The sequence below is a fragment of the Jaculus jaculus genome, chromosome 11 (assembly GCF_020740685.1).
Source record: "Jaculus jaculus isolate mJacJac1 chromosome 11, mJacJac1.mat.Y.cur, whole genome shotgun sequence".
NCBI lineage: Eukaryota > Metazoa > Chordata > Mammalia > Rodentia > Dipodidae > Jaculus > Jaculus jaculus.
This window is the reverse complement of record NC_059112.1, coordinates 70,916,473-70,934,713: the sequence shown is the minus strand read 5'-3', so window position 1 is coordinate 70,934,713 and position 18,241 is coordinate 70,916,473. Positions and strand designations below refer to the sequence as shown.

Below are 18,241 nucleotides of genomic sequence, written 5' to 3'. Positions count from 1 at the left end.
ACACTGAGAAAATTTGGCTTACTTTTGCTAACTTGGGGGAATTTCAGAATTTATGTAAGTGCTGTAAATCAATCAGAATAAATCTCTGGAGCTAGGGATGTGGCTCAGTTTGCAGAATGCTTGCTTTGTAGGCATGAAGCCCTGGGTTCTCTCCCTAGCATAGCATGAACAGAGGTGTGTGGGGCCTGTCTGTAATCCCAGCACTCAGCACATAAACACCAGAGGAGTAGATGTACTAGGTCAGGGTTGGCTACATAAACAGGCAGCCTGAGTTACATGAGACTCTGTTTAAAATAAATGAATAATACAACTCTAAGAAATTTTATAATCCAATTTGGTAATACTACTCAGAAAACATTGTAAATTAGTATAGGCACAGGCATAAAGCCTCATAAGTCACAAAATCTCAGCCAAAAATATACACACACAATCCAAAATGGTTTTACAGCTTCAATTTGTAAAATAGTAGCCCTGGGTTAAGCATAATCAGAAAACAAAACTCATGAAGAAAGAAAACTGTTCTCTTCCCGATGGGTACAAATTCTCAATTTATTTGACCTCAAAGTAGATACTTGTAGGGCTGGAGAGATGGCCTAGCGGTTAAGCGCTTGCCTGTGAAGCCTAAGGACCCCGGTTCGAGGCTCGGTTCCCCAGGTCCCACGTTAGCCAGATGCACAAGGGGGCGCACGCGTCTGGAGTTCGTTTGCAGAGTCTGGAAGCCCTGGCGCGCCCATTCTCTCTCTCTTCCTCATCTGTCTTTCTCTCTGTGTCTGTCGCTCTCAAATAATTAAATAAAAAATTTAAAAAAAAGTAGATACTTGTATAAATTAAAAAAAAAAAACCTAAAAAAGACCAAACAGATTTTCTTTTCACTTCTCACAGAGGGGAAATTTCTATAAACTATTATTCTGTCAACAGAGATCACCAAATGTTCAAACCCCTAGACTTAAAGAAGCTTATATCAGAAAGTGGGCAAGAAGTCACTAAGAAGAGCATTAAATCTGTATGACCCTTAAAATGAGCTTAGGCCCAGAGGGGGTTGGACTCACCACTGTGTCCTTCATAGTGATGCAAGAAGAAACAAAGGGGTCTTCAACTGAAGTCGCTGCCCCAAACATATGACAGACAGAAATATACATGACAAGGATATAAATGTTTTCTAGCTGTTTCTGTAGGGATTACTCTCATTAGTGAAAATTATCTCCAAGTAAAGGAAGAGGGCTTCAAATTTTATAAAAACAAGTAAGGAAGAATTCATGTGAGTCTTATGGAGCCAAAAGAAGGGACTCTAATAAACCAAGGTTTTCTTTGAGGGCTATCTTTTTCACAAAGCACAAAAGAAGTAGGAGATTGTTTTCATTTTCTTGTATATTTATTTTTATTAAGAATGTTAATATATGAACATATTACAATTTGGCCTTATTCCCATCAAATTGTACCCTTCTGTCCCCTCTCCCCCACTCCAATTCCACTCAAGAGCCTCCTCAGAAAGGTTATAAGTAACTACTGTGGGACTGTGGATGTGCCAAGAAGTCTCTGAGGAAGGGACAATGCCTCACGGGACACTTTCCCATCTTGTGGCTCTTACATTCTAAATGTCCTTTCATTGCCTCTGATCCATGCTTCTGTTAGTTAGAGAATCTGCTTTTTACAGATGGTGGCAAATACTGAGACCTAGCAGCATTATTAGAAAAGAAAGCTGACTGCCTTGCATGAGAAGAGCCATTCTATCACGTCCACCAGGGCACAGGAAGCATTACAGAGGAAGTGGTAGAAATATAGAGGCTACTATGACCTCAACATTAAGAAGGTTTATAACACCCTCCACTCCCCCACTCCAAGGCTCAGGGAACATAGTAGACACAGGGGCAGAAAGAATGTGAGAGATGGCATGTCTCACAAAGAGTACAGTGCTGTGATTGATAGTCTTTATTCAATTTTAGGAAGACGGGGATATTCCCAGAGTTTCAGGCCTCAAAAGATAAATAACATTCCTCTTACAGAGTCACATGTTCTGATCATGTCCATTCTCTTTCCTATCAAATGTCCATAGTTGAATGTCCCTGTTATTGCAGCCTCAGATCACTCTTCCACACTGTTTAGTCATAGAACTACCTCTTTGGCTCCACTGGACTCCATTCCAGTTTCTGCCAACTGCCCTATAGGAGAAAAAATAATTTAGCACTTTCTTATGCAGAGGAATTTAGCTTGGCCTTTTCAATACAAAGAGTAGACTCAGTTCTAGATCTCTTTCTGCTGAATAAAGATTTAGATAGAGCTCCAAAGTTACTACTTGCCAAGTCCTCCATAAACTTACACAACGGTAAACCCTCTGCTCCACCAAAAGGAAAAGTTATATAAAACATCAAAGTCCCACTGGTAATTGGAATTGACAAAAGAAAAACCTTGTCATAGAAGCCTATTGACTCACCTTTCTATAACTGTATCCCACACATCTGTTGCCCTCTGACATGTCTCAACTCCCCTAGACAAACTGCATTGCCCACACAGTGCTCTGCCTTATCTGATCACTCCAAACAAAATGTACTAAGTCATGTTCTCTTCATCCCCAGAAGCCAGATGGCTCACTACCATTAATTCTGCCAAGCAGTGTTCACACAATTTCAGAAATAGATAAAATGTCTACAAAGAGGTCTACATAAGCACTATCAGTGAATATGCCCTCTCACTCCCTGTGGAAACTTTTTTTTTTTTAATTTTTTATTTATTTGTTTGAGAGCGACAGAGACAGAGAGAAAGACAGATAGAGGGAGAGAGAGAGAATGGGCGCGCCAGGGCTTCCAGACTCTGCAAACGAACTCCAGACGCGTGCGCCCCCTTGTGCATTTGGCTAACGTGGGACCTGGGGAACCTAGCCTCGAACCGGGATCCTTAGGCTTCACAGGCAAGCGCTTAACCGCTAAGCCATCTCTCCAGCCCCCTGTGGAAACTTTTACTGTACCCTTAAATGCTACTTATTCTGGAATATTTTTCATATATATTCATGTACTCTCTCTCCTCCCTCTCTTCCTGAATTTGTCTCTCTCTTCTTTCCCCCTCTGTCTTGTTCTCTTGATTTCCACCTCTATATGCAGCATCTGTACAAAACAGCCTCACTTTCAGGAAGACTCAAAGATGGTTTGAAGCCAAACTTAATGAAATATTCAACCATGGGTAGAAATGGGAAGCCCCCATCTGACTTTGTGTACATTATGATTTGTGCAGCTCAGCTTTTCCAATACTAATGATGCTCTTCTACTGCGTGAGAACTATGTCACTATTTTACATCCTTAAACCCAAACAACAAGTCTCTGGCATTCTAATTCCACCCCTACAGCTAGGCTGCTCACAGTCCTTGAAAACTTCACTGGGGCCAGCAGCTTTCCTTAGGAGCCATCTCGTGGTCCTGGCAGATCCTCTGTGTCTCCACTACAATTCCCTGTCCATCCTCATGGCCCCATGAGGTCTCCATGCAGGCATCCAGCAAAACTGCTTCACACTGCCCATGGTCATTTCCAAAACACAAGACTGTGTTGCAAACTCAATGACCCTCTCTTTCCTACATTTCTTATATTCCACAATACCAGGTAGGGTGCCAATTTGTTAATCCAGGGGGGAATAAAGCAGACTTTGAAGAACAGGACACCTTGAGCATTCAGGCCCATTAAAAAGAGTCTACATTCCTTTGTTGCCCCAGTGCAGGTCAGATGGCCCAATCTTAAAGATTGTAATCTCTCAATTGTAGCTAAACAGGCAGATCACCCAAAGATTTTTCTTTCTGTGCCATATCCCTCTGCTCACACCAGTTCATTTCTATGCAAAGCAATCCTGTACAACTTCTCAGGACATGGACATAAATGCAAGCTTCTCACACAAATTGCTGGCCCAGTGTAAGCAAAGTTCTTCTTTCTCACGCTCATAAACCAAACCTCACAGTCCATCGTTCTTACTGCATTCAGGTCTTGCAGCTTAGACCAGAATAGTCCATCAAACTGTACTGACAGCACTGCAAGGCATCTCTTAGGCCAAGGTTTCAAATCCACATTCCTCTTGAAAATCAGCTCCAAAAGGCCAAAGCTACACAGTCAGGTGTCTAGCAGCAATTACACTCCTGGTACTACTTTACTGTTATAGTCTGGTTCACAATGCTGGTAGAAGTCAGCCAACCAAGAGCAGCTTCTGAGAAAAAGAGATATCTTTTGCTTTACAGGCTCGAGGGGAAGCTCCACTATGGCAGGGGGAAAAGATGGCATAAGCAGAGGGTGGACAACACCCACTGGCCAAAATAAGGTGGCTTATAGCAACAGGAGAGTGTGCCAAACACTGGCATGGAGAAACTGGCTATAACACCCATAAGCCCACCCTCAATAACACACTCCCTCCATGAGGCATTAATTCCCAAATATCTATCAGCTGGGAACCTAGCATTCAGAACACCTAAGTTTATGGGGGACACATGAATCAAACCACCACAATAACCCCCAAGCAAACATCAAACTTTTGCAGTTCAAGTCTGATATTATGTCTAACAGTCTCTGGAATTTCTGCCTCTCCAGCCAGGCTGAAGTGCCAGGTAAAACTTCCAGTCCAGGCCAATGGCATGATTCATGGTAGTCCTTGCACAGTCCTGGTATATCCAAAATATCTTTGGGTGTCCACTGCAAACCACAGTCCATCTTCCAATACCTTTTCCAGCCTATCAGGGTCATCATGCCCTGCCTCATGCCATATCTCAGCAGTGGCTCCTGTGACCTTGTACAAGTCCCGAGCACTCCACAGTTTTCATTCTTCTGAAACCAGTACCAGAAGTGCAGGACATAGCAGATTCTTTTTTTTTTTTTTTACTTTTTTTTTTTATTACTTATGTATGCAATGTGCAAACAGCCATGTTCATACCATTGTTAACCTCCTCCCTGTCTTCTCCCCTCCACAGGGACTCTCCTCATTGGTGAATGTGTGTCATGTATTATGGGGTTAACCATCAGTTATCAGTAAGAGGTAATGTCTCTGTGCATAATGTCCCAACATGTGGCTTTAACAATCTTTCCATGAATTTCCCTGAGCCATGATGGGTTCATTTTAAGTCTATTTCAGTGATGAGGTCTTGGTAGCCTCTGTGTTTCTGGATATCTGGTTTGGTAGGAGTTGAGTGTTCTCTGTCTTTATCTCCTTCACCTTGTACTGGTACCAGGTTCACCAAGAAAGCAGCACTCTTGCTGAATTCCCCAATTACTCTTGCTTTCAATTGGGGCCCTGGTGAAGTGTCATAGGTTAATTCTCTCCTCAGGATCTGCGTCCATTTGAAAAAGAGAAGCAAATTCTCCAATGGAGAGTGAAGTCAGCACCAGATAAATTTAATAGGTGTAGGTCCTCTTGCAGCCCACAATAGGTAGGAGCTTGATAATGGAGAGTGGGCTCATTTTTTGGATATGTTTATGACTTTTTTTCCAGAACCAGCTATGGGTTCCATTCCAATGAGCAGATCAGTTAGCCAAATCAAGAGCAATTAGTTACCCACTATGGCTGCGTGCCACTATTGCACTTGTGTGAGCATCACATCAGGTTGTTTGCTGCTGAGTAGCTTAGACCACGAGTTGCTTAGATAAATGTTGGTCATTTTCCCCCAGTCACTCATGTAGCATCTTCTGGCACAAGAAGGGCTTATTGTCTGTGGATTGGCTCTCTTCCAGATTCTTTCCAGGTCACCCAATGTTCTGTACCAACAGCATATGAGAGCCATATTCTTACTTCAAGGATGAAATAAATCATGACCTTAAAGAATATGTTTCTTCTTTTCAGATCTGCTCTCAGAAGAGTTTGCATTTCAACCATTCAGTTTTTACAGGATGGGATTGCCTCAGGCTTTCTGTCCATTGTTTTAATGTAAAGCATTTGGGCCATCCTCTTTCCAAATGCTAATATATTTGACAATCGCAGCTTCAGCACCCAGTCTCTGTGCCACTAATTTTAAACTTGCTTAAGTTTTTCCAATTTTAAATCTTAAATTTCTCAGCCCCATATATTAAGCCAAGCACATCAGTCCATTACAAATTTAACCTTGATCAAACTCTTGGGCCTTAGGTAGAGAATACAGCAGCCCTTATGGCAATATCCCTGTTCCAACAAAGTCTTCTGTAAATTTTCCTTCCCCATAGAAAGTTCATAAGCTAAACCTCCAAATACAACTCTTTCTGTACTTAGCATTTTCAAACTTTCATTAGAATAGTCCATAATAGGGTTAGACAGATGGCTTAGTGTTTAAAGCACTTGCCTGCAAAGCCAAAGGATCTGGGTTCAATTCCCCAGGACCAATGTAAGCCAGCTGCACAAGGTAGTGCATGCATCATGCATCTGGAGTTTTTTGCAGTAGCTGGGGTCCCTGTTGTACCCATTCTCTCTCTCTCCCTCTCCGTCTCAATTTCTCTCTCTCTCGCTCTCTACCTTTCTTTGTCTCTAAAATAAATAATTAATCATTTTTTAAAGAATAGTCCATAATACTTGGCTTATTGCTCCAAAAGGCATTGTTAGTAGTAAGCACCAAGTTTCTTATTCCTCCAGCAGACAAGTTCCAAAAGACCAAAATCCACATGGTAAGATATCTCAGCACTTCCCACACTCTGGTACCAGTTCTGTAGTAGTCAGCTTCACATTGCTGGGTTGTACCTCCAAACCAGGCACAGTTATGGGAGGAAGGAAATTTATTTGAAGCTTACAGGTCCAGGGGATGTTCCATAATGGCAGAAAACATTGAACTCCTTTCACAAATCAGAGATAGAGAAAGCCACCACTAAAAACAAAGCAAACAGACTTCAGGAACTCCAGGCAATGCTCCAGCACTTTGCATCTCTTTAGCCTGGAATTCCAAATCCACCCTCACACCTTAGGGCTGGACCCTAGGATCCACTCAGTGATACCTTCTCCAGCCAGACAGCTCTACAAAACTCTCAAAGAACTCTTCAAAAATGTGATAATCCAAATAGAATAGCAAATAAATACCTTTATGCTTAGAATGTAAAAACAACAAATTTTAAACATCTCTCAAAAAAATAAAGAAAAAGAAAAAGAATTTTCATTACAAATAATACTTGTCCCCAAAGTGAATAATACAAATGAGCTTTTCATGAATCCTACAATTGCAGAAAAGAACATTGTCATTTTATAGTTCAACACAGGAAACCCCATGCACATCCCTGAATCCTGTCATATGTGCTGTGGTGGTTTGATTCAGGTGTCCCCCATAAACTTAGGTCTTCTGAATGCTAGGTTCCCAGCTGATGGATATTTGGGAATTAATGCCCCCTGGAGGGAGTGTATTGTTGAGGGCAGGTTTATGGGTGTTATAGCAAGTTTCCCCATGTCAGTGTTTGGCACACTCTTCTGTTGCTATGGTCCACATTATGTCAGCCAGAGGGTGATGTTCCCCCTCTGCTCATGCCATCACTTTCCCCTGCCATCATGGAGCTTCCCCTTGAGCCTGTAAGCCAAAATAAATCTCTTTTTCCCAGAAGCCACTCTTGGTTGGGTGAGTTCTACCAGCAATGCAAACCAGACTGCAACAGTAAAGTGGTACCAAGGAGTGGGATTGCTGCTAGACACCTGACTGTGTAGCTTTGGCCTTTTAGAGCTGATTTTCAAGAGGAATGTGGGATGATTTGAAACTTTGGCCTAAGAGATGCCTTGCAGTGCTGTCAGTACAGTTTGATGGACTGCTAGGGTCTGAGCTACAAGATCCGAATGCAGTAAGAACTATGGACTGTGAGGTTTGGTTTATGAGGGTGAGAAAGAGCTTTGCCTGGACTGGGTTAGCAGTTTATGTGAGAAGCTTGCTCTTATGCCCATGTACTGAGAAGCTGTGCAGGGTTGCTTTGCATAGAAATGAACTGGTGTGAGTAGAGGAATATGGCACAGAAAGAAAAATCTTTGGGTGAATTTTTGCCCGCTCAGCTGCAACTGAGAAATTACAACCTTGGAGACTGGGCTAACTGACCTGTGCTGGGGCAGCAGGAAGAATGTCAACTCTTTTGAAGGGGCCTGAGTGCTCAAGGAGTGTCCTGTTCTTCAAAGTCTGCTTTATTCCCCCCTGGATTAACAAATTGGCACCTGCCTGGTATCATGGAGTATAAGAAATGCTGGAAAGAGGGTCATAAGTTTGCAACATGGTCTTGTGTTTTGGAAATGGCCATGGGCAGTGTGAAGCAGGTTTGCTGGATATCTGCATGGAGTCCCCATGGGGCCATGAGGACGAACCCTGGCTTGCGGTAGAGTCCCAGTAGAGATGCTGGCACCACAAGATGGCTGCCAAGGATTGCTGGATGAAGTTTTTTCAGGACTGTGAGTAGCCTAGCTGGAAGGGCAGAATAGGAATGCCAGAAACTTGTTGCTGGTTAGAATTATCACACTTGGAGATTTGTCAATGGCTAGAGTTGTTGGACTTGAAGTTACAGTTTGATGTTTGCTCTGGTTGTTTTAAATCTTGTATTGGTTGAATGTTTCTTTGCTATGCCTAATGCCATTTTTTGCAGTGTGAACATTTATTCTGTGCCATTATGGGTTTTTTGAGGTTATTTTTTGGTATTATGGCTCAGTAAAAAGATTTTGAACTATGGGGATGTATGAACATCACTGGAATTGGCAACAACTATGGGGACTTTTAAAGTTAGACTGAACACATTGTGTTTTACATCATGTACGGATATCAGTTTATGGGGGCCGGGGCGGAATGTGGTGGTTTGATTCAGGTGTCCCCCATAAACTAAGGTGTTTTGAATGCTAGGTTCCCAGCTGATGGATATTTGGGAATTAACGCCTCCTGGAGGGAGTGTATTGTTGAGGGCAGGCTTATGGGTGTTATAGCCAGCTTCCCCATGCCCGTGGTTGGCACACTCTCCTGTTGCTATGGTCCACATTATGTTGGCCAGGGGGTGATGTTCCCCCTCTGTACATGCCATCATTTTTGCCTGACATCACGGAGCTTCCCCTTGAGCCTATAAGCCAAAATAAACCTCTTTTTCCCAGAAGCTGCTCTTGGTTGGGTGATTTCTACCAGCAATGCAAACCTGACTGCAACATGTGCTTACAGATGACTGGCAGTCAATCAACTCACAATTTTAAAATGTATTTATTCTTCTTGATGCTAAATTATTAGAACTTTATGTAAAGTGAATTAATTGTTTCCCAGGGGATATTAACTTTCAAATTAACGAACTTGAACCAAGACATTCAATTGTTTTAAAATATTTTAAGAACTTTCTACAAAATGTTGTTAAAGTTAAGAAATACTTCATACATGTTACCAGCAACAAAATTACTAAAATATATTTTTTCCCCAGAAATATTTGTATTAAATTGTCATCCTGTGGAGAGTAATAGTTGAGAAGGTAAGGGGCAGTAGGTCCTAAACACTCCCATATACCATGACTTTGAAAACTGGAAAAGTATTGGCTTAAAACACAAGCTATCCATGTATCCATATCTTGATAGATACAGAGAAAATGTATAATTATAAACAAGATGAAATGTTGCCATTGAGGCTTTTCTAAAGTGCTATAGATAGTATAGTTTAAGGAATTCCTTTGCACCACCATAGGGCCTTCACTCTTTCACTTAAACCCCAAGCCAAATCCTGATTATGTTACTGGTGGTCTCTGTTTGGGTGCTTTCAGATTGTTTGTACTTTTTTCAGAGAATTTGAAAGAATAAACACAAATAGTAAAACAGCAATAAATCTTATTGAAAGTTAGGCAATATTTCCAGTTCCAGGAGAAGCAATGGGCTTCCTGAGTGGAAGCGTATTCAAAGGCCCTGGCTATTGTCTACAGGCTCCTTTATAAAAAGTCCACAAGAAGGAGGGGTTAGTTGCCCAGTGGTGTAGTCTGGGTGGTTATTTTGATTGACATACTTGAATTCTATAATCTTTTCTCTACTCTCCATATCCATTCCCATGATTCATCTGATTTTTGTCCTGTGTGTGACCAGTTATGCATAGGTATAAGATGGTAAAAGGGAGATTCTCCTTAAAAGATTCTTTAGAGGACACACAATTTACCTTATTGCTCAAGCACTTCAGACCAGTCCAAGCTGGATGGTCTCCTACTATTCTGCATGTGGATATATCTAAAAACATATATGAATAGAAATTGAGTACAAATAATGGTTGCTCAGGGGGCAAAGAAACCTATTATATTGTTGGAAGTGGGGTGCACTTGTAGCTCAGCACAAGTGGGGCTCCAGATTCTAACAGGTTGCTCAAGAGCATTGTGAAGGAATGGATGTATTTCCTGACCAGGCAAAGCAATGTCCCAGGATACTAGATTATTTCTCCATGTTTGCCCATTTTGGTTTAAAAAAAAAATGGTGAGACCATCAGAGTATGTCTATATCTTCTCCAGAATTGATTCTTCCCAGTTACTTGGCTTTGCATATCTTCTATATACCAAGTATTCATAAATATACATCTCTGGCTTGACCTGATTACTGAGCTCCCAATTCAGATATGCAACTGCTGGCTTGATATTTTCTTCTAAATACTTTATGTAGTTTTCAAATATTCAAATATTCAGAAGAAAATCATTGATGTGTACATCTGGTACATCTGCATATGACACATATACTCACAGACATGCACAGATATCATATCATAATCTTTTAAATTCAATGCATGTATCCATCCAATTCATTATGCCACACCTAGGATTTCAGTCTCATTCTGCCTTTCCTTTGTAGTTTCTCTCTCTCTCCCGACTCTGCCTCTCACATGCACATGCATACACAACACATACACCAAAGCTGTTCTTGAATTTTTAGCTCTAAAAAGTAAACCATTTCTAATTCTTCCCTCAGCATTAATACCTCTGTGATTCAAGGCATGTTCTTCCCTCCATAGGATTCTTACAATGGCAGCCTGACTTTCCAGCTTCCATTCATGAGTACTCTCACATCCTTCACTCACAGACTCATATGCACACATGCCCACAACCTGTTCTGTGTAACACCAACAAAGATATCTTTTCAAAAATTTAAATAAAGTCCTGTCAGCCCCTATTTAAATATCTTCCAGGGACCAACACTATCTTGATAAAAGCCACTCCTTATTTAGAAAGTTCTTGTTATGATGTTTATGGTCCATCTCCCTGAACTTTTCAGAGTTTTCAGCCACACTGGTCATCTCTTCACTAATAACAACCATTGCATTCCTACCTAAACCCTTCATATGCAATGTACTCTACCTGCAATTCAACTCCACATAAGCATGCACAAAAAAAGAAAAATAGATTGCCCTCATCAATATGAGTGACTACCATACAATCCATTGAGGGACTGAACAAAAAAAAGAAGACAGAGAATGAAAAAAATTTGACTTCTCTATTGGAATCAGAATATCAATTGTCTTCTGTCTTTGAGGATCCTAGCTCAGACCTTTGAACATTATCTGAGGCTTACCCTATCAACTCCCACTAACAATTGGATGAACCAATGCCCATAATTAGCATATATAGTATACATATGATTGTTCACATATTTATGTGTCTTGTTGGTTCTGTTGTCTTCTGCAAAACTCTGATTGTACACTCTCACTTTCTCTGCAAGGTTCACCATGAACAATACTATCATAGCCAATTATATCTCATTGTTGATTTCTCCCTAATGCTATGAAATCCCAATGCAAGCCAGAAGAAAATTTAAAAACGGGTTATCTGTTTATCAGTGAATATTCAGAACTAAAAACAGTGCTTGGAACAGAACAAGGTCTTCCTAAGTTAAAAAAAAAAAATGATGTGTGTATATATGGAGAGAGGAAAAAAGGATAGATGACTTCAAGACAGAAAGAAGTCCATGATCTTCTTCCCCATTCTAACCAGAAAGGAGAAAAGGCTTTTGAGGATATTGCAATACTATTTTAATACCCCTTTATGAAAACTGATAGAAGTAAGAGGTTCTGGATAAGAATGAAGAACCATTGAGGAATAAGCCCCCCTAGTGAGAGAGCAGAAGCAAAAATCTCACCTTCTTCCCACAAGAAGCTCAGAGTATTACAATTTTAAATAACTTATTTTTATTTATTTATTTGACAGAGAAAGAGGGAGAGTGAGAGAGATAGAATGAGCACATAAGGGCCTACAGCCACTGCAAATGAACTCCAGGCATGTGCCCCCCTTGTACATCTGGCTAATGTGGGTTCTGAGGAATTGAACTTGGGTTCTTTGTCCTTGCAGGCAAACACCTCAACTGCTAAGCCATCCCTCCAGCCCCAGACTATTACATACAATTTACACATGTATGATGAGCTGGTATAGACTCAAACATCATAAGGAGTGAAGCTCTTGGATACATGATGACTCACCTGGCTGATGGAACAAATCTAATGGATTTTGGATACTGGGAAACTAAATTTAACCATGGTGGAAGAAGCCATGAATCATTAGAAAAGGCAAGAGAATAGACCTCTTACTAGAGCCTCCAGGAGGCAAAAACTACCATGAGCTTAATGCAGTGAAGCCTAATTTTGATCTTGTCATAGAAACTACCACATGCTATTTGAAGCAGGGGGTTATGCATGCAAACAAGATTTGCTTTTCATGTTAGATTCTTACAAATTCTAATCTTAGGAGGCATCTTTGTTCAATTTAGATCTATTCTTCACAGTTAATTATTTATTTACATTTTATTGTCAATATCTCTCTAACATTTATTACATGCACTAAAATTAGTATACAAGGGTCTTTCTAAGATTGTACTAGATATGTAAGTATTACTGGGTGTTGTTTTCTTGTTTAACATTTTATTTATTTGCAAATATAGAGGTAGAGCCACACTAAACATACATGCAACTCAGGACTAAATTTAAAAGGTCATAATTTGTTTATCAATGTATATTCAAAAAACCAAATGATACCTTGTACAGGAAAAGTTTAACTAAACTTAAGAAATGGATGATGCTTGCTTCAGCAACACTTATACTAAAATTGGAATGATATAGAAAAGATTAACATGGTCTCTGTGCAAGGATGACACACAAATTCATGAAGCATTCCATGTTTTAAATAAACCCATTCCTTCCACAAAAAAAGAAATGAATGTGTTGAAAATGGAAGATGAATGTATGGATGGAAAAATTAGTTTAAGTTAATTGAAAAAAATTGTTCAAAGAGAAAACATTTTAAAAGCAAAACTATCATCAGGCCTCTCATGATTCAAAAATATTTTTGAAATCCTTCATACAAGCTGAAAAAGTTATTATAGAAGTTATAAAATGTTTTCACATTTATCAGTTCATGGATTTTTAAATTAAAAATCCTCAACATTTTATATAACTATTAGGCAAATTAATTCTCATATCAGTATACGAAGTTATATGTATCAGTTTTTTTAATTGGGCTAATGAGGCTGGGAAGATAGTTTAGTAGTTAAAGTGCCTGATCCAAAAGCCTGTTGACTGGAGTTCAGATCTGCAGCACTCAGGAAAAGCTAGGTGCAGAAGTGGTGCAATCATCTGTAATCCCAACACAGCAAAAGGAGGAGGGGTAGGAGAATCCCAACTCTCATGGGCCATCTAATCTTGCCTTCCCAGAGTAAAACAACAAGTGGCATCATATCTGCCTCAAGGTGGAAGAAGACTAACAACATAATGTTGTGCTCTGTCCTCCACATAGGCACTATGGCACATGCATGTACCTCACATATATACACACAAATTTAAATTAAGTAAAATTGTGCAAAATCATTGAAAGAGGCAATAAATATCATACTTATAATCTAATTTACTTTTTAACATTGTATATCACTGTATAATAAACTTTCATTTATAAATATCAAAATACAAATGTAGTTTCCTTCCTCCCTGCTAAATCAAGATAGTAAAAAAAGAGATAAGACTAGAATTTGACACAAGAAAGTAGGCAGTAAGAAATTAATAAAAATTTAACCACCAGTTGTTTGAAAAGAAAAGAAGAAGAGAAAACTGGGATGGAGAGATTGGCTCAACAGTTAAGGAGTTTGCTTTACCTAACAATCTAGGTTCAATTCCCCAGCACCCACATAAAAAGCCAGATACACAAAGTAGCACATGCATCTACAGTTTGTTGCAGCAGCTGGACGCCCTGGTGCACCCATACTCTCTCTCTCTGCAAATAAATAAATAAATAATTAATAAAAAAGACCTTAGTGCCAATTTCCATGGTGTAAATACTCCCAACCATGACCCACTTAAGTCTGTGAATGTGATGACAACCAGCTTGCAAACGGTTCTCAAAACTGTACAACTGATTCCTGTAGCTGGGAAGAGCTAATTCCAGCATGCCACTGGCTCTGCAACATACTGTGTTTAGCTTCATCCTGGAAACCTTGACCTTTTCATCTACCAGTGAGCCAGGCCTCTGGAAACCTTGACCTTCTCATCTACCAGTGAGCCAGGCCTCTGGATCCACTGGATGTTCTTTGACTTCAGAAGAAGGTACTTCTCATGTTTTAATGGCTTACTGAAGATGAATACTTGTGTTCCTTATTTCACAAGTGTTTTGTTTTTCGGCATGCACAAGATGAACAACCTATCTCTCTTGAATGCTTTGTGCCAGGCATCTAACTTTGCATTCATCAATTCCATTATTTCCCCCAGAAACTCTAGGATCTCAAATAATTCATAGTTCTTATAATTAACTGAGTGCACCAAACTCCCAAATCTCTTTTGTTCTTGTAGAAGAAAACCTTTCTTAGCAATTATTGTTTGAGTATTTTTGGTAACATTAAATTAATGATAAGCTCACTTATATTTTTTCCATCAAAACTTTAGACCATGTTTCTTAAATCTTTATACTTGCTACCCCTTTTCACTAGAAAATTTTTTGTGTAATTTCCATCCCTGACATATAGGTACATAAAATAGATACACAGTTCAAATATTTACAGCTAGTTAACCACACGTTATTTTTAAATAATTATTTACGCCTTTAATCCCAGCACTCGGGAGGCAGAGGTAGGAGGATGGCTGTGAGTTTGAGGCCACCCTGAGACTACATAGTAAATTCCAGGTCAGCCTGAGCCAGAGTGACACCCTACCTCAAAAAGCCAAAATAAAATAAAATAAAATAATTACTTAGTATCTGTCTATTTTTAACCTTTATTAAAGAAAAAGCAAATTTACATACTAATGAGATGCATATAGTTACTTGTTTTTGTATTAAGAATGAGTTGTTGGCTGAACATTTGCGGGATTTAAATATCTTCAACATTTTTCAAAGCTGATCAATATTTTGATTTTATGATCACCAATGCTGAGAATGCCACTTTGCATAAATACCTAGTACAAAGTAGCAGTTGTATGCTTAGGGTGGTTTAAATTTAATTATTCTATATAATTCAAAGCAAAATTTTGTTTAATAGTTTTTGTGCAACTCAAGTTAGAAATTTAAATAGCAATTTTTAAAATGAAACACTCTAAGACAATACAATCCAGAGATATACAAATGTGATGCATGCTGTGGAATGATGGTAGGAAGATATTGAAAGTGTTTGCTGAGATGGAGCTATAGATCCATGGTTAAAGGTGCTTACTTTCAAAGCCTGTGATCTATTTCTCGGTACTCACATAAAGCAATATCCACAAAATATTGCATATATCTGGAGTTCAATTACAGTGGCAGGAGGCACAGACATGCCCATGTACTCATTTGCTCTCTCCGTAAATAAATAAAAGATTTGCTTTTCATAATTAAGCCACAATGTTTCAGAACAGCAGAAAACTTTGCATGTATAAAACACTGTGATTCATAGCATACAATAGCCTTGAATCTGATATTGCGTTTCAGACAACTTTCATTAGCAATGTATAGCATGACCATGGGCACAGTGAAAAGGGCTTACACTGTGTGTTCAGAAGCAGCAAGACTATGCAGCTCAACATGGGTAGCCATGCCAAGCACATTGGATAGATCACATATTTGATTTTGAATTAATGTTTGCATGTTCAGAATCCGTGTACTGCTGCCAAATTTTTCATGACCCCTGCATTCAGTTTAATTACTTGATCCCATATATGTTCACAACTTGCAGTTTAAGAAGCTGGGCTTGGGCTGCAGAGATGCCTAAATGGTTAAATCACTTGCCTATGAGGCCTAAGGACCCAAGTTCAATTTCCCAGTACTCATGTATGCCAGATGCACATGGTGGTGCATGCCTCTGGAGTTTGTTTACAGAGGCCAGAGACCCTAGTGTGTCCATTATCTCTCTATATATATCTGTTTTTTTTCTCCCTCTCTCTCAAATAAATAAATAAAATACTCTTAAAAAATAAACTGGGGAGACTTCCAATTAAGATGATGGCATAGGTATCATGCCAATGAAGCCTAGGGAGAAAAAGCCAAAAAAATTTCAGCAAAATACACACTTTTATTAAAAAGTGAGGTGTATAGGAAATTGAAACAGCAGCAGAGAAGAAGGAGAGATCCAGACCATCCAGATCTCGCAAGGGCCAGCAGAAGCAGTTCCAGCAGGTCCACCAACCACAGCAGTGGTTGGCAGCTCCCCAGAAAGCCACCAGGCTTGTCTTGAGCCACAGGAAAAGCCAGGTGAGGGAATTTTCCACTCAAACCAGAGCTCTCTGCAAACTCAGAATATATGAAGGGAGAACAGCAGTGCAGGGACCTGGCCACGACTATTTGAACCAACAGCAGGACCCAAACAGGAGCAGAAGTAACAGGGATTACACCAGGGAAGGGTCTCACCTGGTCACAGGCTGAATTGGAACCCTCAACAGATCAGAAATCTTAGCCTCCTTGTTGTCAGGATTAAGAGTTTGGGTGGGGCACCACACACCCTAAGGGATAGTTAGAGGATCTGGTTGTCACAATACCTACTCTTGGATAAATACTCTGACCTGTTTTTCATTGAAAGTGTACATTGTTTAGTTAAATTTTAGAATCTGCCTGTATTTTGTTCCACTCAGCCTACTTGAATACACTCATAGCAGGCAAATACAACACATAGGGTGACTTTTTTAAATACTCTGAGAGTCTTGAGAGCCTTAAGTTCCTGCCCTGAAGTTACAACACATCAGATTGTCGGATGTATCTAATAATACCGAGCTAAGTAGAAAATCCAATCATTAAATAGTCCAGTGTGTGTATACACACACACACACACACACACACACACACACACAAGAAACCAAAAATCAAGGCAATATAAATCCACCAAAAAGTATTAATGCATCAGAAATGACCTTCAGTGAGAATAAGTTAGAGGAAATGCTGAGAAAGATTTCAAAAGAATGATTATAAATATGTTCAAATAAGTCAAGGAAGAAATAAAAGGAATGAAAGAAGAAATCAAAGGAATCAAGGAAAACACAGGACACCAATTTAATGAAATAAAGAGGTCAATACTAGACATAAGTAAGGAAATAGAAATAATAAAGAAAAAACAGTCAGAATTACTAGCAATGAAAAGCACAGTTAATGAAATGAAAAACCCTGTAGAAAATCTCACCAGTAGAATGGATGAAGGAGAGGTCAGAATATCTAAGCTAGAAGATCAGGTGGCAGATCTAATATAGGCCAACAAAGAGAAAGACACATTTAGAAAAATGTATGAGTGGGAATTTCAAGATATTTGGGACACTATGAAAAGATCAAACATAAGAATTCAGGGCATAGTAGAAGGAGAAGAATTTCACTCCAAAGGCATAATAGGCATCTTCAACAAAATCATAGAAGAAAACTTCCCCCAAATTGGAAAAGAGGTGCCAATACAGATACAGGAATCCTTTAGAACACCAGCCAGACAAAAAATGGAAAGAACTTCTCCTTGCCATATTATATTCAAACTACCAAACATACAAATAAAAGAAAAAATATTGAAAGCAGTAGAAAGAAAAATCAAGTTACCTACAAAGACAAGCCTATCAGGATTACAGCAGATTACTCAACACAAACTTTAAAAGCCAGAAGAGCATGGAGTGATGTATTCCAATTCCTGAAAGATAACAACCAAGGTTACTTGATCCTGCAAAATTATCCATTCAAATAGATGGAGAAATAGGGACATTCCACAACAAAAGGAAGAAAAAGGAGTATTTGAAGACAAAACCAGCTCTAGGGAAAATACTTGAAAGAATCCTCCATGCTGAAGAAAAACAAAAGCACACATATAAGGAACTGGGAAAAAACAAACAATAATCAAATACTAGTTAACACAAGAGATCAAAGGTAAAACCGGAAGAACTACAAAAAAAATGGCAAAAATGAATACA

The 18,241-nt window shown here is 39.4% G+C and overlaps 1 non-coding gene across 1 annotated transcript; it reads left to right on the top strand.

The window, feature by feature from the left end:
- The first annotated feature begins 12,934 nt into the window (after window positions 1–12,934).
- LOC123453412 lies at window positions 12,935–13,039 on the top strand. The gene has a single exon (XR_006632805.1). It is a non-coding gene; the product is annotated as a U6 spliceosomal RNA (small nuclear RNA).
- The last annotated feature ends 5,202 nt before the right edge of the window (window positions 13,040–18,241 follow it).